The following is a 12,543-nucleotide window of genomic DNA, read 5'->3' as shown; positions in this document are numbered from 1 at the left end:
ATGGGTATTATTCACACTGGAGTGTTTATAGAGGCAGTAGAGACTGACACGGCAGCACAAAATTATGCTAAAGGTGAGGTTTACATAATTTGTCCCCTGCAACATGCCCACCCATCTCCTGTTCCTGTATGCCATCACAATTATGGACTTTTTGAAACAACTCATTTAGTCGTATAATTCCTACAAAAAAAAAACCGACAGAAGACAGATGAATGGGTTTATAATGTTGGAGAGTTAACAGAGGCAGTAGAGACCCACACGGCAACACAAAATGTTACAAAAGGTGGGTTTTGCATAATATGTCTCCTTTAGCGTGTGCAGTTCCTGCTGCAGCGCGCTCTTCCGTTTTAAAAGCTTATAGGACTGTCGTAATTCAATGCTAGTCAAGCTATGGGCTGATTTACCGGTGATCAGACGGCAATCGGGGAAACGAACTTCCGGTGGAGAAATTCTTCATCTCCGTACAAAAGAATAATACACAGTGTCACAAAACACTCAGAAAAGACATTAAAACATGTATTTACATTAAAGATGACAGCAGGAAAAAACTGTGCTTTAGCTTAAAACTCCAATATGGCTTGAGCTGACGTCAGCCTTAAATGATTTGAGATGAACCAGCGCCTCCTGCCGGGGGTGAACAGTATCACTCCCCCTTTTGACTTTAAATGGAGGTGCTGCACTCCAGCGGTGGATTACGAGATGGTCCCGTTTTCAGCCAGAAACATCAAGTTTTATAAATTTTTGAGTGTTTACTGTCTAAAAATGTCTCAGAATGAGCATGAAGTGTCAAAAATGTACAAATATCTGGCAAAATGGCTCGCCATTATGTAAAAATTTAATATACATATTATTTAATGAGCCATTTGACATAAAATTCCATAGTAAATATGAAATCAATCTTATGGATCTTTGGGTACTTTTAACCAGAAGATTGGAACTTTTTATTGCAGGGATTATGTAACACTTCGTATTAACTGAGAGACAACAGAAGAGAGAGTCACCTTTAAAACGTTTAAGATTTATTTCTAAACAATTTTGAACAAGACTAACTCTAAAATCTAAATTAATGGATGGATCTTGGTGTGAATGAGACGTGAGATGAATGGTGTATGTGTGAGTGATGTAATCAGAAATCTCATATCCGGAGAAGCAAGTCTGAATGATGTAGTGATGTTTTGCTCTTAAGCTATGATCGGAGTTTCATAAACACATGAAACGCCATTTTGTCGCTCCACAAATACCCCTAGAATGATACCTCAGTACAGATCCAGAATGCCAGGTCCTCGAACCCCCCTTTCGGTACCGGAGCCGATGAAACAGCGTCAGCAGTACGACAGACTAGTCTTTGGATTGTCCCCAGGTAAAAAGCGACAGTTGGTTGACAGCATCAGATGGACCCGGAGGGTCAGTGAGTTCAGCTTTTATTCTGAAAGGAACCATTGCTTGGTTGGTAAAATGCAACAGATTTTATCCAGCTTGTTGGTTCTTTGCTTAAAAAGGAAGTCCGATAATTCTCTTAGCAATAATTCTCTGCGGTGAACTGCAGAGAACTGAACTAAGATGGCGTGGGGACTCGTTTTATTAATCTGGATGTTTTGATTTATGGACAAATCAAAGTTTCGCTGCAACACTGACTGCAACTGGAGATCCTTCCTGCCAACAGCCATTGTAATATACAATAACTCTTTGATGACTTTTTATTATTATTCTGAGCTACTACAGCAATCAATTTCCCTCTGGGATTAATAAAGTATTTTTTAATTGAATTGAATTGAATTGAAGTTGGCAGATTTCTAAACACCACAGAGACTATGCCACGCTTCAGAAAGGAAGGTTTCAATTGGATGAGTAAAAGCAATGTGTCATGCGTTTACATTACGTGTGAACAGAATATCTAGTGCAGCTAGACTAAAGTCATATTACTCATTGAAACTTACTAATCATAACATTGTCATTTCACAGATTGGTCAACATCTTATTATTGACGAACACTTTGTTTGATTAGCTTTATTAAAAATAGAGTTCTTTGATTTATTAAAAAGAAAGTCCTTTGTCTTCATTCTTCTCTTGGGCTGGAAAGGAAAAGTTTTAGAAGCAAATGCATGACCTTGAGCAATATCTCATGCAGATTAGTTCCTGCTGAGGAGAGGGGGAAAATGACTTTTAGGTGGAAAACAGTCATTTCATTCCGTTACACTTGTTTCTAGTTTTAAGTGCAGATAGTTCAAAAAGATCAAAAACAGGAGTCTGTTATTGCCTCAATATTCAACTTTTTATATTCATTCCTATGAGGTTAAAGTGATTTGAAGTTCCTTGTGTTGCCATGGTAACAGATGACAGGAGTCTGCTTTAATAAAGCCATGTACAATGTCACATGACTCTTTTAAACTTTGAATAACATTTCTATATTAAAGTGTGTTGATACAGTTGTGTCTAAAATGTTGTTAAATGTTGTTGCTAAGCACATTGCCATGGTAATGCAGAACACAATATCAAGTTAATACAAGACTCCTGGGACCAAGCAGGTTGAATTGATGTATCATATGTGTGGGTGCATATTTCCTTTTAGGCAGAAGACGATTGAAAACTCTCAGCCAATGAGAGACCAGCAAAGGAGAAGGGGGCGGTTCCTGCCTTCTGACTAGTGTTAAAATGTCAGCTGTGCTGCTAGTTTTAAGTGTATAGAGCTCAGAAAGATAAGAAACAGCAGTATGTTATAGGCTCAATATTAGGCTTTTCACAATCATTTCATTGAGACTTGTTTGGGGATATCCTTATGCACTTGTGTTACCGTGGTAACAGATAACGCATTTAAAATTGAATACAAGATTCCTGAGACCAAGCTGGTCGATTTGATGTATCATATGTGTGGGTGCTCGATCCTGCTTGGACAGAAAATGGTTGAACACTCTCAACCAATCAGAGAGCAGCACTGTTTTCCCGCCTTTTCTCCCTGGCTGTAGGAGGCCTGCAGCTGTTCTCCTGTTAATGAGTAGTGCTGTACGATACTGCAAAAGTTGGTATCAATCCGATACCAAGTTAATACAGGGGCTAGTATTGCCGATACAAATACCAATACCGCTACTTTTTACTACTAGTCTAGTACCATCTAGTTTTGTGGGATTTATTAAGACAAATAACATCAATAAAACTTGAGTTTTCAGACAAGATTCTCAATATAAAGTTTTTATCTTCATAGTTTAGTTTTTTTTGACACAGCAACAGGTGAATTAACCTAAAAAATCATTTTTTTAATTAAATTATAGATAACATTTTAAATAACTGAAATGTATATCTCTAAAATGTTTATGTTTGTAAAATTTAATGTTTTGGATACGTACTGTTATTTTAATAAAAACGAATAAAGGCGCAATGCAGCACATTGCCACAGGCTAAATTCTCCAAGTGTAACCACAAGGACCAATTTGGTGCGCCACCCCAAAAGTTTCTTTGGCCTCATCTGGCCACCCCTATCAAAATTTTCTGGAGGCGCCCCTGGACGCACCACCCCCTCCCTCCTTTCACAGCAATCAGAGGTATGTGTGTGCATCGCGCCATCAGACTGGAAGTGTGTGTGTGTAAATTTTTGCCGTTTGTATCATCATTGTGTTTTACAGAGGAGCCAAAATGCTCCAATACATGCGATGCAGGAGGTTTTTCAAACTCCTCTCCTCCTCCCCCCTCACCACCGCTGTGCGTTTCTCCTTTGCATGGAACAGGTTGTGCCTCCACCCTCCACGTGACCGATCCGCGAACTGTGGAGGGTGGAGCCTGTGGGGTGCAACCAATGGATCAATGATGATCCATTGGTTGTACCCCACATTCCACATCGTCCACCTGGTCCAAACGGTTCTTTCCTTCAGGAGTTTAGTGACTTTCTATCCTCCACTGTGAAGCTGTCCAGACTGGTGATTGTTGGTGACTTTAACATCCACGTTGATGATCCCTCCGATCTCTTTGCCATGAATTTCTCCAGCCTCATGGCCACCTTTCGGCTTTACCCAGCATGTTTCTGGCCACACACACCAGGGGGCACACTCTAGACCTTGTTTTTACCCTGAGTCTAAATGCTGATAGTGTTTGTCCTGAGGACGTTTATATTTCTGATCACCATTGCATTTTCTTTAACTTGTCAGTTTCTGCGTCCCCACCTCCTGCTCGCCGTATGGTTAGTTCTCGTTTTCTTAATGAGAGCACAGCTAGCAATTTTTCTGCTGTATTTGATCCACCCTGTTCTTCTGATAACGACCCAGATTTCTTAACTTCTCAGTTCAACGAGCACTGCCTCTCCATTCTGGACAACATCTGTCCTGTCAGAACCAGATCAGTTCCTGCAGTGAACCCTACTCCCTGGTTTAATGACAGCCTTCGCAGCCTGAAGCGCCAATGCAGAAAAATTGAGCGCTTGTGGAAGAAAACCCATCTCCACGTCCATCTGCTGCACCTAAAAGATCTTCTGACATCCTTTAACTCTGCAATCAGAGACGCTAGGGTTTCCTATTTCTCCAACCTGGTGTCCCAGAGCAAAGGGAACCCCAAGGTGCTGTTTAACACCATCAGCAGCATCGTCTCTCCTGCCTCTCCTACAGCCTCCATCCACTCTGTTGCAGACTGTGAGAACTTTCTGTCTTTCTTTGTGGACAAAGTCAATAAGGTTAGATCTAGCATATCTCCTTCAGCCTTATCGCTGCCTCTCCCATCTCCAACCAGGCCCATCATCCTAGATAGCTTTGCTCCTGTTTCTTTGCCTGAGCAAACCAAACTAGTTAACTCTATGAAGACCTCTGCATGCCCCCTCGACATCTTACCCTCATCTTTGTTTAAAAGTGCTTTTCAGTCCATCGGTCTCAGCGTGCTCTCTATAATTAATGCTTCTCTGGTTTCTGGTCAGGTCCCTGCTTACTTTAAGAACGCTGTAATCCACCCGCTACTTAAAAACCGAGTCTTGACCCCTCTCTCCATAGCAGCTTCAGACCCATCTCTAAACTTCCGTTCATCTCCAAGATCTTGGAAAAGGTTGAGGCTAAACAACTCACAGCTAATCTTGATGAACAGAACATCTATGATAGCTTCCAGTCAGGTTTTCATAGAGCTCATTCTACTGAAACAGCTCTTCTTAGGGTCTCTAATGACCTTCTGACTCACAGTGATGCAGGGGACTGATCTGTTCTGGTCCTGCTGGTCCTTACTGCAGCCTTTGACACTGTTGACCATCACCTGCTACTGGAGAGGCTGAGAGACTGGGTAGGCCTATCAGGATCTGCTCTGGAGTGGTTCTCCTCTTATCTCTCTGAGTGCTCCTTTTCTGTGGCCTTCTCCAAGTTTAGGTCCTCCACCACCTCCCTTACCCATGGTGTCCCACAAGGTTCTGTGCTTGGGCCACTGCTCTTCCTCCTCTATCTGCTTCCTCTTCAGCACATCCTGAGCTCCTTCAAAGGAATCTCCTACCATCTTTATGCAGATGACATCCAGCTGTACATCTCCTTTAAGCCCCTTGAGATGTCTAAGCTGCAGCTGTTACACACCTGCTTAGACTCTATCACTCACAGAAATGATTCATGCCAGAGTTAATTTTTATGTATTTTTATTTATTTGATTATATTGAAAAACTCATATTATTTAAATGTATGCATTAGAATTAATTATAGTTTACAGAATGTAATAAATTTTAATATTATTAAATGTAATTAGTTTTTTCTTAGTAAAATGGTTTAAATAAAAAAGGCTGTAAAACAAACAAGATTCTGTTATTTAAAATTTATGTGATTTGTTTAAATACAAGTTATGAAAAGTGAATTTGGGAAACCGGAAACAATGTCTTGCACTTCCTCTGCACAACCGCCCGCGCTCAGGAGTAGAATCGTTGCGTTCTCCATGTGATGGTAAGTGTAACATTCTCTCTAAGGGGTGTCTTGTATGTACATAAAGATTTTTTTTTTTGCCATAGGGTGTCGAGTGCTTGCGTTTGTGATAACATTTTGTAGTTTGTGTTTATTTTATGCAGTTATATCCTGGCTACGTAGCTTTACAGGACAATGCTGTTTCCCGCTAGCATTATAGCTAATAAGCTAGCTATTTCACGGCATCTTCGCTAGCTTGGCTATCCAGCTTAATACTGGATTAAACAACCCTTGACAGTTGTAACCGTCATGTTATCATGGCGGGTAAAAGGACAAATATTAAAATCATTAGTTAAGCGAACATTATTTTTGTCCACAACATTTAACCTAATAAATTTGTAACAAGGTAGCCTCTGGTCTGTAGCATTAACTTACAGTTTGCTTAAAGTTAAATTTGAGAACTTTGAGGGGTTGTTTTGGAAGGAGCAGACTTGTTACCTTTTGGCAAAATTTTTGCAGTTTTAATGCAAAATATGGCACTTCTGTGATTCATACTATGCAATTAAACTTATTTTTTCTTTTCACTTATGTTCTTGTTTTCAGATAGCTAACTCTTTTTCTGCATTCTCCTCCAATCTCGTGTTCTCACCTTCATGTGGCAACATATATTTTGTAAGTATAAATTAAAAGTTGTACACAACAAAATGTAGCATTTTAAAGTTTATATTAATTTACAGTTCATGTGATGTTAAAATGGTTTACATTATCAAGCTGAAATGTTTAGAGTAAGCATGTTAAAATTATTAATGATATGATTTACATGTATTAAAAGTCATTAGGCCTACAAAGTCAGATCTTTGACAATCAAGAGGCAGGAGGTTCTCCAGGAGCCACCAATTCCAGAGTTCCAAAGCAGATGGCCAGCACTGTTTGATGTCAGTGAGGTAAGAGTGAATCTGAAGTGTAATAACTTGGTCTATTTTACAAACTGTTAAAATCTCTATCCTGTCTGTGTTGTCTTCTACAGATTAACTTGGAGTTTATGCAACTGACAACTATACCTCTGACCTTCAAATTCCTTGGAGAACTGGACCGTCAGACCGACAACCTGATGAAGGTTTTTAATTCCAAAGGTGGAGCAGCAGGAAGAAAGATGGCAGCCATAATGGCCCAAATGGATAATGTAAGTTTTTATTTTTATTTATCTAATACGATATGGTTTGTTTGACTCGGCTGTATAGGACAGCTCCTATGTTAAATATTTTTCTGGCCCCTTTCAAAATAGCTGTTTATTTAATGGGCTTACACCTTTGTGAGCACCACCAGAGTAGAGTAAAACAATGTGGGATGATCAAGTGGGGAACTGTCAGTGACTTTGTTAGCCTCAGCACCTGTGTGTTATATCTCCAACACTGACAAGCAAGGAATTATAACTTTTTTTTTTCTTCCCAGAATGAAGACATCAACGTGAGGCGAGATTGTGTGCTGAGCTGTCTCAGCATCTACCTCAATGAAGACCTGGACGAACTGGTTAAAGAACACGTGGTATGCATGCCAGCCTACTGTGCTTTTGGCCAGATGTAATTCATTTCTATCTAGACATACCTGATAACATGTGGCGTTCATGAGAATGGGATGGAAATGGGGATACATTGACCTTGACCTAACCAAATGAAAAAATCCCCCAATGCAAGTGGTGGTAGAACTTTCCCTTTGTAGGAAGTAAATCCACTTGGTCGAGAGGATAAAGTTGGATGGGTCCTGGCACCTATACGCCCCAGGGATGACATCTCTCACCTAAACAACAAGGTGAGGACACAGACGCTTGACTGTTCTTATGACCCAGCAGTTTTAATTGTATTGACATTGATTTTTGGAAGTGTTTAGCAAGAAATGCCTTTCAGATAATGTCAGGTCATTTTGATTCTTGGTTGTGATCAGTTGGTTACTACTGTGTTTGTTTGGGGAGTATCATAGGATACATGCTGTGGACTGTCTGCTTATGAACTCCAGCGTCTTGAGAACATCATACAGAAGGAAGCCTTCTTGTCTTCTTTGAAGATATGTGAAGTATGTGGACATGTTCATTGGAATTCTAACAAGTATAAGACTGATCAGAAGTTCTCCATTTAACTCAGTCTTCCCCTCACATGTTTTGTGTCTCCACCCGACTCCTCTTGGTGTCTCTTCTTCTCTCCCGCCAGTTCTTTCACTGTTGTCCCCTACTGTCCTCTCCCTCTCTCCTTCTGTATCTTAACTTCTGTCATACTCACTTATCTCAATAGTAACTTCACAAATACATTGAGAATGGGATTTTATAAAGGTGTCAAATTAAGTCTTAATGGGTTATTTTAATTTTTTTCTTCAATGTAGTTTAGAAAGATTGGGCTGCATGGTGGCGCAGTGGTTAGCACTGTTGCCTCGCAGCACGAAGGTCGCAGGTTCAAAACTCGCCTTTCTGCGTGGAGTTGCGTGTTCTCCCCATGCATGCGTGGGTTTCCTCCGGGTACTCCGGTTTCCCCCACACATCACAACATGCCCTACAGGTTATAAAAAAAAAAAAAAGGAAAAAAAAACTTGTACGTCGCTTTGGATAAAAGCGTCTCCGAAATGAATAAACATAAACATAAACATAGATAATGTAATTTCTGTCTTCCACCATTGGCATACCTTGCTGTCTGTGGAGAGAAAAATGGGATAATAGTTTTTCTCTTTCAAAAGGCATCTGAGGATATAAGGCAGCCAGTAAAGCCAAAGTCAGAAGTCAAGAGGTAAGTCATAAAGTAGTGTAGTAGGAAGCATGATTTGTTTCACGTGCATTATTCCAATGAGGAGAGAGCGAGGGAGAGAGAGCTAGAGAGAGAGAGAGAGAGAGAGAGAATCCCTAAAACAGCTTAGAAGAGAAAGGAGGTAAATAGAAGTAGCAGAGGCTATAGGAAAGGGTGAGGATGTTGGAAAGGTTTGCCTCCTTCAGTCCATTTTCCCAGCATCAACAACCAGTTCCTGTTTGGGTCTTACAGCCACTGGCTCCGTATTTATATCACTGATCTCTGAACAAAATCATTGAGGGTTCTTGGTTCTGTATTTTCACATCTCTTTGCATTTTTAGTTTGTGTTTTATTGACTGATTTTTTTATGGCAGGTCAAAGGCTTCATTGGGAAAAGAGCAGTGTCCCTCGAAATCCCTCCGTCTTAACGAAGCGCAGAACCTTACCCTCAGCAGAGAATCAACCCATAAACACGTGAGAACAAGAGTACTACTTCAAAAGATTTGTCTCAGATTTTGATTGTTGTCACCTTGATGGAAAAAATGGCACAGTTTGAAAGTTGGGGTGTGAATAGTCAACACAAAATGCATCCTTATGACTATTTTTCCCCCCAGGCTTTTAGGTGGTGATCAGAGATCTTAAGGTCATTGTTACCATGGTCTTACATCCATTTCATTCTCATGAATGCATGTATGCAGTGCTTTATTTTCAAATTAACACTCAGTTGGCCTAAGGATGAGCTGCTTACATTTTGGGAGTCCAGGATAAGGTCACACAACTAATTGTTCTGTTCTTTTTCTGTTTCAGGACATTGATTCCAGAGAGGCTGAGAGGCCGACAGTACAGAGAAGACAATGGGCATCTACACAGTCCAAGCAGAGGGTCATGGTCCTGATGGTCCAGGTGATGGACGCTTTGCTGATGTTGGTGTTGTGCTGGAAGGCGTGGAAGTTCTCCATAGCCTGCAGAGTGTCAGCCATGCATGCGTGATGCTTTATGGACTGATCTATGCACTCAACTTGAGCTATACAAAAAACCTGAAGCGTACATTCGAGGTGTACCAGAAAATCCTGATGGACCTGGACTCAACCAAACTGTCACCAAAAGTGCAGACACTGAAACTCAAATTGCTCGAGTGATATGGCTGACGGTAATGCACTTACACAGCCCCTACATAATGTGTCTCATGTTATTTCCCAGTCAGACTGGATCTTGTGCTGAATTGAATCCCTTAGTTCTTAAAGGGTGTGTCAGGAAAATTCCTGTTTGATTATTATGTGTCTGTAAAGTTTGGTTTTTCTTTTTGTCTCCAAGCCTTTAACAGGGAAATGTATCAGTGTGGCTTTGTAGGTGGGTTCATAGATGGGTAGTTTCTAAAGTGAGTTGGCTGGCAATGTTGTTCCCAAAACTCAAACCAGATTTTTTTTAATTGTTTATAAATTCAGTAGATGCTAGTTAAGTGTTCAAAAAGATATTTGTTCTAAAAAGTGCTTCAGTTCATACCAAAGCCTGTTTTTCTAATATTGAATGGAAACTATGGCCATAGTTAAACATAGGGACTTATTTTGAATGTAAACCTGTCAAACGTAGTTATGATGGAAAAATCACTTTAAGATAAGGGGTATAGCTTCAATTGACGTTTTCGTTATGTATTTAAATAAAAGCTTGACGTGTACATTCATAATAAGGCCCTATGTTGTATTATTACAACATACAAAACAAAGCAGCTAAACAAAACTGAACAGACTGAAAGACCACAAGCAGGTAGTATGTGTGGTGTAGATGGGCAGTTTAGCACTTTGCTCTGATGAGCTGAATTACCTGACATTTTCTAGATTTTTTTTAACTTGTTAGTATTTTTTTTCCTCATGTTTAATTGATTAGGTTATTTCTACAGTTTAGACACTCATGTAGTACTCTGGATGGAGAAAAATATGGATGAGGGGCAATGGAGAGGAGTGAGATGTATTAGAAAGATGGAAGTGTTTGAATTTTTTTTTGATTAATACATGTACAAAGTGGACCACAAGGATACGTTCTGTCCTTTTGAGTTTCATGTCATGGATGTTGAGAGGCTTTAATGCTAATCATTGTACATCATCATTGTACTAAATGAAAAATAATTAAATAAATATGATGCATTTTGAATGGTGTGGTTGATTACATAAGCATAAATGGCATGTAATTCAAATAAATATATGCTATTTACCTGGCATAGGTAACCTAATTTTTATGCATTTCAAACAATATTATTTATGTATTTGAAATAAATACCCTCATTATTAATTTAGAGTAATTATACTTTATTAATAGTAAATACATAAACTTGAGCATTATGCATTTCAATTAAATAGGCTTTATTACACTAATGAATATGCATTATGTAAAGTTTATTTGGTAGGTTTGTCTAAAAATTACCTAAAAAAGTAAATGGGAATTTGTCATGTAAAAAAATTACATAAATCTTAAGTTTTAGAGTTAAATATTTCTGTGAGTGTATCAAAACCTGGATGGCTGGGAGCTTTCTTCAGCTGAATGAAGACTTGGATCCTCATCTGTGCCCCAGACAAGCTGGTTCCCAAAGTCAGAGACTCTCTTGGTCAACTTGCTTCTCACACCAAACCCTCCCATCAGGAATCTTGGCGTGACCTTTGACCCAGCTCTCACCCTGGATTCTTATGTCAGTTCTCTTGTCGCTCTTCCTTCTTCCATCTCAGGAACATTGCTAAGCTGAGTCCCATTCTGTCCCGCTCTGAACTTGAGACAGTTCTCCACACCTTCATCTCCTCACGCTTAGACTACTGTAACTCTCTTTTCACGTGTCTGAGCAGATCCTCCCTGAACCGTCTACAGGTGGTTCAGAATGCCTGTTCTCGGGTTCTGACCAAGTCCTCCAAACACACCCACATCACCCCGCTTCTCCTCCAGCTTCACTGGCTGCCAGTCAACTTCAGGGTTCATTTCAAGATCCTGGTTCTGGTCTATAGGGCCTTACATGGACAAGTACCATCTTACATTGGTGATCTTCTTAGTCCCTACACCCCCAGCAGGTCCCTGAGGTCCAGTGGTCAAAGCCTACTGGTTGTGCAGCACCAGGCTAAAGACCAAAGGTGACAGATCATTTGCTGCTGTGGCCCCCCAGACTCTGGAACTCTCTCCCCCTGAGCCTGAGATCAGTGGACTCAGTGATCTCCTTTAAAAAGCAGCTGAAGACTCACTTGTTCAAGCTGGCTTTTGTATGACCTTCTTCACCACTCTCTCTTTATTCTGCTCTCCCCACCTATTCCACCTTCCTCAGGATCCACTGATTTCCCTATTTCCAATTATCTCTCTCTTTCTTAACATTTTTTTAATCACAATTGTCTATTTTTGCTCATTTTAAATATATTTTTAAACATTTTCTAAATGCTTTTTTATATTTTTACATTTTTTGTTTTTGTGAAGCGCCTCGTGATTTTTATCTTGAGGCGCTATAGAAATGATATTTTCTTCTTCTTCTTCTTCTAGGGCGTGGCCACGATGTATCCCAAACGTGTGGACACAGGGGGAGGTGGTGAATGCCAGTATAAATGAAAATCAAAGCTTTGACGCCACCTGGGCCATACGTCATTAGTTATTTACCATCCGACGACTAAATTTACCGCCAATGGCGCTCAGGCGGTTTAAGTTTCCACACCTGTTAACTGCTCTTTAATGTCAGGAGTTTTTCCTAAACCACTGAAAACTGCCGCTGTTAAACCCTTTCTAAAGAAACTAGATTCCTCAGCAGTAGCGGTTTTAGGCACGGGCAGACAGGGCAGTTGCCCGGGGCGGCATTTTTTCATGACACAAAAGGGGCGCACAAGCGCGGAGTAAAAAAAAAAAAAAAAACAGGAAATCTGCGCCGCACCGAGGTTTTCTATTATCTGTCATATGACAGTGTCTGGATTGGAAAC

General features: G+C 40.2%; 1 protein-coding gene and 1 long non-coding RNA gene across 8 annotated transcripts in view; one reads left to right on the top strand and one right to left on the bottom strand.

Moving 5' to 3' along the window:
* Window positions 1–12,543, bottom strand: part of nlrx1 (NLR family member X1) — a 45,997-nt gene that overhangs the window by 21,881 nt on the left and 11,573 nt on the right. The window lies entirely within an intron of this gene.
* LOC139061554 (uncharacterized) lies at window positions 6,416–10,390 on the top strand. Of its 4 annotated transcripts, XR_011516000.1 has the most exons (5): window positions 6,416–6,784; window positions 6,868–7,023; window positions 7,293–7,385; window positions 7,535–7,649; window positions 7,818–10,390. It is a non-coding gene; the product is annotated as an uncharacterized lncRNA (long non-coding RNA). The 4 variants fall into 4 exon arrangements; XR_011515999.1 differs by having other exon boundaries at window positions 7,293–8,611; window positions 8,983–9,081; XR_011515998.1 differs by having other exon boundaries at window positions 6,417–6,784; window positions 7,535–10,390.

This window comes from Nothobranchius furzeri, chromosome 13 (assembly GCF_043380555.1).
Source record: "Nothobranchius furzeri strain GRZ-AD chromosome 13, NfurGRZ-RIMD1, whole genome shotgun sequence".
NCBI classification, from domain to species: Eukaryota; Metazoa; Chordata; class Actinopteri; order Cyprinodontiformes; family Nothobranchiidae; genus Nothobranchius; species Nothobranchius furzeri.
This window is presented reverse-complemented; position numbering and strand designations above follow the sequence as displayed.